This window comes from Vigna unguiculata, chromosome 10, assembly GCF_037176805.1.
Source record: "Vigna unguiculata cultivar grain cowpea cultivar isolate G323 ecotype 2 chromosome 10, ASM3717680v1, whole genome shotgun sequence".
In the NCBI taxonomy this organism is placed as follows: Eukaryota; Viridiplantae; Streptophyta; class Magnoliopsida; order Fabales; family Fabaceae; genus Vigna; species Vigna unguiculata.
This window is the reverse complement of record NC_140801.1, coordinates 50,033,447-50,046,973: the sequence shown is the minus strand read 5'-3', so window position 1 is coordinate 50,046,973 and position 13,527 is coordinate 50,033,447.

The window sequence follows — 13,527 nt, the reverse complement described above, 5'->3', positions numbered from 1 at the left end:
TGAGTGTAGTTATAGATAATAAATAATGGTTTTTAATACGACAATACTTTTAAAATCGTTATTTAAATTTCTCACAATAGACATCAATTTTTCCAAATTAATTTTAGATTTCGTCTATGTTTTTAGACCACATTTTTACTGATTTTGTCCACACAGTTTAAAACAAAGTCATATAATTATAAGTTTTCATGATATTTATACAACATTTATGAAAATGTTGTTTATTATATTTTTAGGCCATATTTATTTAGTTGTTATTTAATTTAGTGTGGTGTAAATTAAAAAATGTTGGTGTAGTGAAATTTTAAGATTAAAAAGTTGAAGTGCTTTTATATATTTGTATTTCAAATATTGTCGCATTTGGGGTGGTCTTTATTTTTAATTTTAGTATGAATATGCTTTGACAAAACAAGAAACATAATTCATTTGTGTTTCCCTAAACACTAATGATTGAAATATCAAAAACATGCACATGTGATGATATTTAATTAATAATAAGAAGTAGCAGGTAGCTACGAGATTGTACCCAACAATTAATTCTCAATTTTTTTTTCCTTTCTATTGTTGATCAAATTTTCTAAATAAGACAAATTTCAATAAGCAGCTTTTGAAAGTTAAAAATTTCCTTAAGAAGATAAATAACTGGTATTTTCTATAGACTTATTGAATATGGATAAAGTATTTAAGATAGGAAAATAACTACAAAGTTGAAACTGAACCAAGTTGAAGTGTGTAACAAATTAAAACAAGTTCACATAAAATATGCAATTAAACATAACCGATGATTTAGTTCTCCTGCACATGGTTGATCCTTTTTCTTCCGTACATATTCATCAATTCAATTACAGTATTAAACAGTGTTTTCAAAAACAAATCACTAACTCAACTCACTCATTTAAGGTTTATTTATTCAGTATTTTCAAATATAATAAGTAAATCTGGTGAAGTTTATGTCATTAAAATATGCTAATAATATGGAAACTATAATAACATGATTTTATGATTTTATAAATTTTTACAAAATTTTAAATGAAATATCTTATAATATTTGAGTCTAATTTCAAGAATACACAACATTATCCGGGAATAACAACACATTTAAATTTAAAATTTATAAAAAAAAGTAATTTGTTTTCATTTTTCATCTTTGTATGAAAAAAAATAAAAAATGTGCTGAAACACTTTTTCCTCAATTTGACTCGTTTTATTAATTTTAGATCTTGACTCTTTCACCAATTTTTCTACATGTTATTTTTATGATTTGTTTGAATCAAACACCACCATGATCAGTTTATTGATTTTCTACCTCGACCGACCAATCGATTCAATTTAATTTTCAGAACGGTATTCTTATATGCATATGGAAGCAAAATAAACGAAAAAATTAATTATTTCAGATTTAAGCTTAACATGTACTTCAATATTTGGAACATAGTGTTTAAATTTTCAATGAGAGATTATTTTGTTTTAAAATGAGGATTAAACGAGTTTGTTTTATTGTTTAACTGAGAATTGGTTTAGATACCAATCTGTGTCAATTCAAAGTCCTATCTTGTTAATTCATGTGACACACAAACATCAATTTGGTTATTTTAATATCAATTCTCACATTATTAAATTTGGTAAATAATAATTCCTTAAACACGTATTAATATATTTATTTTAATTTTATTATAAATTTATATTATTTTATTACTTAAAATATCTTATAATATTAATAAATATTAAATACTACTACTGGTTTGAGCGTAACTTAGCCATGATTGAAGCAATAAAACAAGATAGTAATGTTTTATACTCTCTCTAAGTAGAATTCTTACACTTTTGTTGTAATTAAAAAGTTGGTTAACATTATTCAATTTTACTAATCACATTTTTTAAAACAAACTTGAAATTCGATATTTTCCTTGTATCATTATGGATATATATATATATAGAGAGAGACTTGAATTTTTTTTTCACCTCTTTAAAAATGCACAACACACAAGAATAGTATGTATTGAATGTTTTAAACCCTCTTTAAATGACCTATCATAATAAACCCAGATACCTAAAATATTGAAACATCACCTAAGTCTTTCATACCAAAACAAATGTCAAATATATATACTTGGTATGAATCAAGAGCACAATGAATTATTAAAAGAAAACAAATCACCAACGTGAAATATAAAAATCATAAATTTGGTCAAATTTTTAGAAATTTAAATATAAATTGAAAGTCTCACATCAAAATGATAAAGTTAAATGATATATAAAAAAAATAAACTCGTAAATACTAAATCTTAGGTTTTATATTGAATGTAGTGTTAGATCTCTTATGGATAACTCATACCTCATATATGATCAATCTTTTTAATTTATCCAATAATCAATCTCCTCAATTTATCCTAGTAAAAAAAATTCAACATAATTATAGACTAAGGTGAGTTTCTATTTAGAAAATAATTATGTTTTTCAAATCAAAGCTTATGTTTCATGTATTTAAATTTCAATTTGTTGCAAACATCGTAGTATTATCAAACAAGGAGGGTCATCATTGTAGAACTCAAATCCAAGTCGAGGGAAAAGAGTGGATATGAACATGGTAAATGCATATCTTTGTTTGTATGCACAATTTACAAGAAAGACAGATAGTGAAACTCTATCTAAGAGAAAGATCATGGTGTCTCATCAAGGACAATGAAGGTGGGTGGAAACAATGAAGTTGTAAGAGAGAAATGAGAGGGGGACTCAAAGTATGTAAGAGAAATATGTCTCAATTTAATATAAAAGAGTTCATAAAATCTTCTTACATCAATTAATTTTTTTCTGCAAAAATGTTACTATATTACTTTTTTTGGAGATCGATAACAACAACAACAAAAAAAACTCAAACTCATACAAAATATTTTTGTTATCATGAAAATAAATATGTAGTAATAAAATATATACAAAAATATAATAAGATTATTTTTTTTCCAACATATCCTTCTACTATTTTATATTGTACATTTGTTCCTACCCTAATAGAGATATAATTAAAATAACAATTCATACCTATATCTAATTATTTCTTCCAATTCTATATTTTAAATAAGATATTAAAATAACTTTTAACCCATATAAAGAATTTAACACCATTTCCAATTTGAAAATTTAACATAACATGTTTACGAGTTTTTCTTCTTTATAAATAACTAAACCTTTTCATTTATATAGTTACCATAGACTTAAACTCACATTTAAGTTTCTAACATGTTTTATATTATATTTTTATTTAAGTAAAACACACCATAAAAAGTGAAAAGAAACTAAATAAATATCACAAAAATCAAAGAATTATGAAATAAGTATATTACACTAACAATATATTGATAACCATGAATTGGAAAGTAATGGGAAAGTTAGAAGACTAGTTACTGTTGTGAACAGTATACACACAATTGGTTTGTTTGAAATGATTGTGTGGTAAAAAAAAACAAAAAAAAAAACAATGGGGGTTTAGACATTTCACCTTTGGATAGATGTTTGTGTGTGTATGGTTATGGTTGTTGAGAGCAGAAAGCAAAGATGTCGTTGTCTGTTTGATGGGTGATTATATTGTTGGGAGAAGCAGTGGATTTGAATACTGTAGACTGTACAATAAATTGAAAATGGTGCTAGCTAGCTCTATACCAAATAGATGGATGGCTATGTTTATGAAAAGTAAGTATCATGTGGTCCAGTGTGTGATCTATGTGCCTATTTCTATGGTTTTGGGCAAACTCTCCAATCACCATAAATTGCACATTTGCATAGTTGATATAGACAACCAAAAAGATTAACATTGTCATACTCAACTTGTACCAGAGAGGTAGAAACATAATTCTTCTTCTTCTTCTTCAAATCCTTTTCAAACATCTCACTTTAATTTTCACATCAACACATTATTTATATATATACACTTCTCAAATACTTATATCATCAAAGTCAACAATCTTAATCATAACACATGACCTTCTTATAGTAGTATGATTTTACATTAACAAAATTTTCTAAACCTTCTTCTACACGTAACGTGACAATAACTTTATTATTAGTATATATTAGTGTTCTTTGATCTTCTTAATCACTTGTGCTTTTCTATCTTTTACATCTTGAAGTTACATTTGTTCATTCTTTTTGTAGAAACTCATGAAAACATGTGCAAATATGTACATTTTGTGAGAAAAAAAGATATATTATTATTATAAATTATAAAAAAGTAAATATAAGTAATTTGTGGGTAGTTTTCATTTATTTTATAGATATCTTTTTATCCTAGATATTAGTTTAAAAATAATAAAAAAATAGTTAAAATGATATTCCCTTAAAAATAAAATCGGTAAGAATTTATATAAAAAATTCTTTATTATTGTTATATACTATTAATAATTAAAATAATATTATATTATAACCTAAATTATTCTTCTAAAGAATTGAACATAATTTATATTTTTCAAAGATTTATTCATGACAAATATAATAAAAATATATATTTATTATGAATTATAGTTATTATTTTTAAATATTAAATATTTAGCATATACAATACACATGACGAAATACTAATTTGTACTAAAAAACAAATGTACCAAATAGACGTGTTCTTTATTCCTTTAGGGAAAAACACATCTTGAAAACTTATAAATAGTCATGATTTTTTTTTTCCTCATAAAGTTTTTTTTTTCTTCTAATATTAATATTTTTGTTACATTATCAATCAATAAAAATTAGGTCAAGAATGTAACTTTTCTAAGGGAACTATTATAGAAGCCGATAAATCTAAGTTACATATTTATAAAAAAAAAAAAAAATTTCTCATTAGCTTTAATTTTATTGTACTAATGAACTTAATTTATTTTATCTTTGTTCATAAATAATCATAAAAAATAGATATAAATCTAAAGTAAAGCGACAATAGAGGGAAGAAAGAAGAGTAATTTCCTGAAATAACGTTATCCTTGGTTTGAGAGAAGAGATGTGGAAATGCTATGAAAAGAGCAACACAGAGACTGATTTGATTTCCCTTTCTTGTTTGTTATTCGTTGGTGGAAAGGTGGACAACGCAATCCAGAAAGCGATTGAAATTCAAATTTACTAACTAATCCGAAGCCATTGAATGTGAAAAAGGAAATACATGTTTCATACCCGAAACAAATAGGTTAATCTGTGACCCTGCCTGTTACATATTTCAATTAATTGTAGTAATCTACCACAATATTTGTTTTACTTTTGTTAGATTCTGCAAACAGTTGGTAACACTTACCAAGAATTTCCGAGGAAATGTCACAAACACATGGTGTGGACAGATAGAAAGAAAACAACTGCATACCTAGATTCCATTTAAGGCCTAGCTAGGGCAATCGGAGAGAGAAAAAACAAAGGTGGTGCCGCCGTCCTCACCCATTCTCTTTTCTTTTAGCTTCTAACACAAATTTAAAGCCTATAAAGCTCAAAACCCATATCTATATAAAATATTAAAATAAAATATCATATCCATTGGGGACCCCTCTCTCTCTCTTTTATATTTCAATAAATTATTATTACATCCCATGCTTTTTCTTTTTATCATCAACAGATGCATAAATTGTTAATAAATGTATCAACAGTTCTATGAAATTACTTTTCAATTATGGAAGATCTCTTTAGTACAAGTATGTAGCATATAGGAAAATTTATATTGAAATTAGATGTCAAACTTTGTAAAATAGCATATTGTAAGATTTTATGTTTGTCTTGTGTATAATATGAACCAATACTATGAGATTTTAACTTTGAAAATTAATATGGCATGTATGTCTTGAAAGTTCTCATGAAATAAATTAAGTATAAAAAAATATTCATTAATTAATTTATACTTCATTGCACAATTTTTCCAACCTCTTTACGATATTCTATATGTAAAATCAAATACTTGCTGTATGATTATACATTTATAAATGTTTACTTATGTAAAGTTTTACATAAATCATTATTGGATTATATATTTATAGTAGTAAAATTTGTTTTCACAAAAAACAAAAATGTTAGTGGAGGATGTTGTTTACAAAGTTTCACATAGGCTAATGTCAATAAATTCCTCTTATATGCTTGTATATTTCCAATATCATATTACTAAATTTTATTTTGTTGTTTGGACATGCATGTATTAATTATTTATGTGTCTAATCTCACTACTTATTGAAACAGTGATAATAATTAATTATTTAATTTAGTAGTCATGTTTTTTTTCTATATTGCATTACTTATATTTTAGATAAAAGAAATCACATGGACAAATAATTTAAAAGTTTTAGAAATCTTAAAATCATAGGGTATTTCTGTCTCTAAAGATATCTTTGTTTGAAAAAGTAGTAGGTGAAATGTCCTTGTTTAGAGTTCTTAATGTCTTAACAATAAGGCATTAAACTCTACCAATCCAATTAGGTTTCCTTGGATAACCTACACCCTCATTCTCCTTGTCATCATCACACTACCAATAACTCAACCTCCTCTCCCAAAATCTGAAAATCTAAACTTCATAAACAACTTCAATTTCAATCCATGCTTCAAAATCCTTGAATATTTGGAACTTTCTAGAACCTTGAGATCATCCCCATTGTCTAGTCTTTGAGAAGGACCTATAACATCTATGAGTGAATCATTTTGAGGCTAAGTTGTCGTTAGGCATAGCTAACTTGTAGAATATCTATAAGTTGAAGTTGTTTAAGGACTATAACTTACCTTAAAGTTGTCAAAAATCTCAGGAAGTGTTTCCCTCCGAGGTGGCCTCACTTTCTGAACAATCAATTTCAACAATGCATTAGTAATGCCCTACATGATCTTAGGGTGTCGAAGGAGCATGTGATCTTATACAACTTGTTCTTTCGTATGACTATCTTACCAATTATTGATTTTGTTGTCCACTTAAAGTAAGGGAAAGACATGAAATTGATTAAATGTTCTTTATCTCTATCAATAATTAATTTCTTCTTTTCCAATATAGTTTTTATATAGAAAATATTCAGAAAAAAAACATTGAAAAAACAAAAGCTGAATAGAAACAATGTTGTATTTTAAATTATTCATAAAAAGTTATACAAAAAAAAGTACTTTTTATAGGAACAAAGTATACATTGTAGATATATGTTTGTAGTTTTCTTTTTTTTATAAACAAAACATCACCTTATAATAACTACTTTTTGGTAGATGGCGTCTGCTCTCTAATTAAATAAAAAGGATGTTTTTAACACTAATTGAAAGGAGAACTATAATTAAAATTGTTAAAAAGGAAACTTTTATAATATAAGAAATACCAAAGTATGATAAATGTTTTCTTTCTCAATAATTTTCTAATAGGATTAAATATGATCTTTCCCAAACTATTTGAAAAATTGCGTTCCATCCCTGAATTAAATATATAGTTTACCAAAATAATGTAAAACCTTTTCTCCATACCACATGGAGTGTTTTACCATATGACAAAATAAAGTTTTATATCACATGTAACAACGTAGAATATTTACTATGTAATAACAACCGGAATTTTATAGTAAACTATAATAATATAAGATCCACCTGTCATTCACTATAGATATATGATTTTTATAAATTACAAAACAAAATATCTATATATTTAATTTAGATACAAATTATATATTTAACCCTATACTTAAATCATTCATTAAAGCTGCTATTAAACAAAATTGGCATCTAAAAATACAGTTGTTGTGAATGGGTGTTGTTTAACTAGAAAAGTTGAAATATTTGATGCAGAGGGAAAGATTTATGGTTAAGTTAAGATGGGAGGGAGTAATAGTATAATAGATAGTGGTAGATATATAATGAGGGTAGAGTGATATGAATGGTAAGGTGCATTACAGCAACCAGGTAATAAATGGTTCCACAAGAGACGAGAATTGTGTAACACTGGCATGGATGACAATAATTCGAGGTACGGTGCAACTGTTGTCTTCTCAAATATAGCTAGCTTCAGCTATGTGTGTAGCATTTTTCGAGTTTTTGGACCACCTCCTCCTCTTTCTAACACCTCAATCCTAGCCTACCCTTATACACACTCTAACTCCACTTATTGCTTCAATAAACCATAAACCTAAACCTAATTAATCCCGCACCAGTACCATGATTTTTCAGTTTTTATCTGCATAATCAGATAAGTGAAACAACACTTGATTTTTGGCTGAGAAACCTAGGTTTACCAAAAATACAATAAAACTGAGATTGCAGGGAAAATGGATGTCAGCCATAATAATGACAATATACAACATTTTCTTCTCTCTATGTTTAGGTAATGGACTTGATTTTTAAAGCTCTTTAATTATCAAAGTCTAATTCTTTCCCTGACTTCAGGTTTATACACCACTCTGTGACAGTAATGTTTTCCGAATCATATGCAAATTTGACATTTACCAAAACAGATAATATGTATGGAAAAGTAGACTTCTGCTGTAGCTATTATATATCCTATGCTATTGCTATTGCAATTGCAATCACCACGTGGCTCTCGGTAGCGATACATATAAATGTAAACTATATTATTTGTCAGCTGTGAGTTAATGATCATAAAAACCGTAGAGTAAATGCTTTTAACAGCCAATGTAAGAATTAGCAACGCAAAGTAGTAATGTGAGACTAAATTTTATTGAATATATATGCATAAATAGTACAGTAGTGCATTTATAGAGTTCATCTTTCTATATGGTCAGGACTTTTGGTGGGGCTTTCAAGTTTCAGATTTCCATTCTTGGAGTTTGGGGAATCGGAATGAAGTGAGAAAAAAAGGAAGGGGTTGGGGTTGGGGTTGGACCAGTTTTTTTAACCAGCTAACACTGCAACTGTGATGAGGGTTTTTGAAATTCAAAGGAATGAAAACAATTAGGAATTTTCAACACAGTAGAGCTGGTTCTTGTGAAGTAGTACTTTAGAGACAGTTATGGGTCATTATTATACAACAAAAGAAAACCTCAATAACTCAACTTGTGTATATGCTTTCAATTTCGTCCTGAATTAATTTCTAGACCCTTATCTAGTATTGCTCACTGCTTTCTCTTCAATTCAATGTTTATTTGCCTGCACTATGTATCTGTTTTATGGTTCACATTTCAGGTAAAATTAAACCAAGTTTAAACAAAAACGTATACCTTACACACAGAATTTTATGATATCTATCATACCTACACCACATACTTTCTTTCTACCACTCTCACTTAATCTTCTTTCAACTATTATATGCCTTTATAATAATACTTCATCTGAACCTACACCATCTAGCTTTTGTTATCATTATTATCGTTACAATCCATGCGTATGTAATTCCAGAACAACATTAGCACTTTATTAATGATTATTAGTTTGATCTGAGAATTCTGTATTAATTATTATAAATTTGATTTTATGAGAGTTGTTATATGGAAAGTGTTACTCTTTTTTTTCTTACTTTCTACGAGAAACAGTGATTTTCTCAAATAATGTAACATATAGCTCTTCTTTACAGTTATGTTCTTTACAGTTATACATGCTATGTGCCCTAAAGTAGTCTACAGTTAGGGCTAAGTCAAAGTAGCTCAACTTTGATTTTAAAAAAGTTTAGTGTCCAACTCACACATGCAAGTTGGGGATAAACTTCAATTATAGAAAATCAGAGTATCTTTTTAGGGTTAAATATGTTTTTGGTCCCTCAAGTTTTAGTAAATTTTGAAATTAGTTCATTTTCGAAACTTTATACCAATTTAGTCACTCATCTTTAGAAATACGTAGATTTAGTCTTTCTAACCAAATTTTGTTAAGTTTATCGACGTTTCAAGCGTATTTCATGATAGTATTTGAATTGTTCACACCGTTTGACACATTTTCGCTTCAATATTAACTCAAATATTATCATAAAATGCATTTAAAATGTCAAATAAATTTAACAAAATTTGGTAAGAATGACTAAATCCACGTATTTCTAAAAATAGAAGGCTAAATTAGTATAAATTCGAAGAAAGACTAATTTCAAAATTCATTAAAACTTGAGGGACAAAAACATATTTAACCCTTTTTTTTTATTATTTTTATGGTTTTCTCAATAGACTTTTTCAATTTCCAGCGCAGAAATTTTTTAGTTGATAACTTCTATCTCTAGCAATTGGCTATGACTCCAATCTTACTGTTTTGCTAGGAAAACTATTATGAATATAGTTAATAACAAAATATATTTGTAATAAATATATATATATATATATATATATATATATATATATATAATAATAATAACGTCAACTCATTTTAATTTTAAGATGAAACAAAATTAATAAATAGCATCCCGGCATTAATAAAATATAAAATAAAGAATACATAATATACGTTAAGAATTTTTCCCTCATGCTTCTTTTTTCATCTTGGGATGTCCTTATCTCGGATCCATGATTCAAAATTTTCTCAATTACCAACATAAGACATATTTTCCTAATTTGTATAAAATAATGAAAGAGTTTTTGTCTGAGAGTTTGAAGGGAAGACTCGAGGAGAGTTTGCTTTGTCGGTGACATGAACATGATGGTGTTTTAATTGTAAACATAATATAATAGTTAACAAGACAAAATTAAGAGAGAAGACATGTTTAATATTTAAAGTTTATGATACATTATATACTTTTTTTTGGTGAGGTAAGTATGAAGAATGTATCGACTATGAAGATGATGATATTTTTCAGCTAATTTTTGGAGAGAGGGTTAACTTCTTTAGAAAGTAAAGTGGAAGGTTTTAGTACCGGAAAATTCATCAAATTTTCATTATTCCTTAATGTAGAACTAGGTGCATTTTGTTCGTGTCTATGGTATTTTGTATTTATTATAAATGTTGCTTGATTTTATTTTCTTTATTAACGTTCATCAAGATTTTTGGCAAGTGATATTGACAAGTTTTCTCTATATATGTTAAACAAAATAGTTGATTTTTGTCGATCATGATTATTTAGAGTAGCTTTCATCAAAATTATTTTTAGAACATTGTTAGTTGTAGTTTTTTTAATCAATGTTCACCGGAAAACTTTTCAATTGACATTAGGAAAAAAATTATTGTTAATTTTGGCTGAACCAGTGTCTTACTTTTTCAATTGACATTAGGAAAAAAATTATTGTTAATTTTGGCTGAACCAGTGTCTTACTTAACATTAGAAAATTAATTATCACAAACTGTCGATATATATATATATATATATATATATATATATATATATTAAATTCCATAACTCTTTTCTTTATTTTCTTTCACTATATAATTTTTTTTTTTCTCTCATCTAATTGTTTGGCTTCTTCTCCATTTACATAATCCACTCACATCTTAAAAGTACTTTTTTTCTCTTATCATGCATATTACACATTTACACATTTTGCTCTCTTTTTTAGTTATATTTAAATGGTATATTATAAATTTTACTAAATCAAATAATTTTTAAATCTTATATTTGATTGTTTCTATTCTCTTCTAAAGAATTATTTACTATTTTTATTTCACATGAGATTGTTTGTCTCTTAATTCAAGTGTTCAATCAGGTAAACCCTTTGTTGACTTTGATGATATAAAAAACTTATTTTTTTTATTCTTTCATTCTTAATTTTTATATCATTTGAAGAATTTTAGTTTAACCAAAATAATTTTTATTTTTCTTAATGGTTAGACTAATTCAATATTTAGAAAGTTTTTTCAAATCTTTAAGATACTTTTTATCTTATGAAGTCCTTAATTATATTGTTTTTCTTTGAGTGATTTCGTTCAATGGTGTATCAAATCGTTTATAGGATACATATATGATTATTTTTACTTTTTTTATATATTTTTTTTATTATGTAAAATATTATTTTGATTATTTTTTACGTAATTATTTTTATTTTCTAATTCATTTTCATATGTAATTTTATTACTATAATTATATAAAAATATTTAATTTGTTATAATATAATAATTTAATGTTATTGTTATGAATCTTGCTTTTTGTTTGTCTGATTTTATTGGAATAGTGAATTATAATTTTTATTAGTTTATAAAATAAAGATATTTCATTAAAATTTAGAAAAAAGAAGTTAAGAAACATTTGAAATGTTTTTAAACTTGAATTGTTGTTTTCTTGTTATAATTTAAAAAAAAATTTAACTCCGTGAACTTTAAGTTTAAAAAGTTAATAGATATTTTGGTTGTTGTGAAATTAATTTTGTATAAGTTTAATTATATAATATTTTATATAATTCTTCCATCTTTATCCAATTGTTTTTTTATACTATAATTTAAAAGTTATATAATTCTAAATTTTTTCTAACTATTTGACATTGAATAAATAAGATTATGTCATTCTAATGTTGAATATAAGATCATTGAAAATTAATTGATTAATGTGATTTTTATATTTTTAACGAGATTTTTATTTTATTTTTTAAATAATTAATTGATATTAAAATATTAAAAAGTAACTAAGAGCACTACTACTGTATACCAGTTACCTAATTTTCTGGTAGAGGTAAAGATGAGACATAAATTTCATGCATGGAAAACATAGATGAACTTTTACTTCAAACATATGGGAATGAGATAATGAACCCGTTAAACTCTTTATTCTTGGTATATAAACCTAAATTTAGGTAAGAAAAATTAGTAACAAACGTTATTGTAGAAAATTCACATAAATGCATTCAATCCATTTCTAGGAAAGGGTCACCCATGGTTATTGAATTGAAATAATCTAAACCTCAAATTTTCAACTTCAATATTGGATTACGAATCGATTTCTTAGTGAACGTCAATCATGAGAAAACATTAAGCATTGATTCAATAGCTTAAGATTCAAAAGGGAACTCAGTTACAAGAGAGGATTACATCAAATTCAACCTAATCTATTGAAAATGAAAAAGTCGTCAAAAGAGAAAAGAAAACGAATATGAAATAGAGATAAGGATAGAGCCATGAATTCTATATTTGGTCATTTCCTTCAATCTTAAGTGAAAGAGAACAATTCTCAACTTTTTCCTTCCTTTCGGTCCTTAAGAAAAAGTAAAAGAATTACCCAATTATATATATATATATATATATATATATATATATATATATATATATATATATATTTCAAAATGAACCGTACACACCAAACGAGTGAACAATACTCATTAGACATCAAAGTCCTAGTCTAATTTATTGAGGTGCAATTTTTCATCTATAGTTCTTCAGAAAATTTTGGATAATTTTTGTCCTTAAAATTTTGGTTATAATCTGATACCATTTTTTATATCTACTACTTGAAATATGTTTTAAAAAAAGGCAAAAGAAAAATAAAAAAGAGAGAAACCAATCTTTAAGCTTGATATAGAAGGAAATATGGTTGACAAAAACAAAGTCAGCAATTTTGTTACTATAACCATGAAGGAATGGTGACATTAACATCAATATCGGTAGAATTTGTCGGTAAAATTTATCACTAATTCATAAATTTTATGATTAAATATATTTTTACTTCCTAAACTTTGACACGAAATTGGAATTTGTTCATGTCTCAAA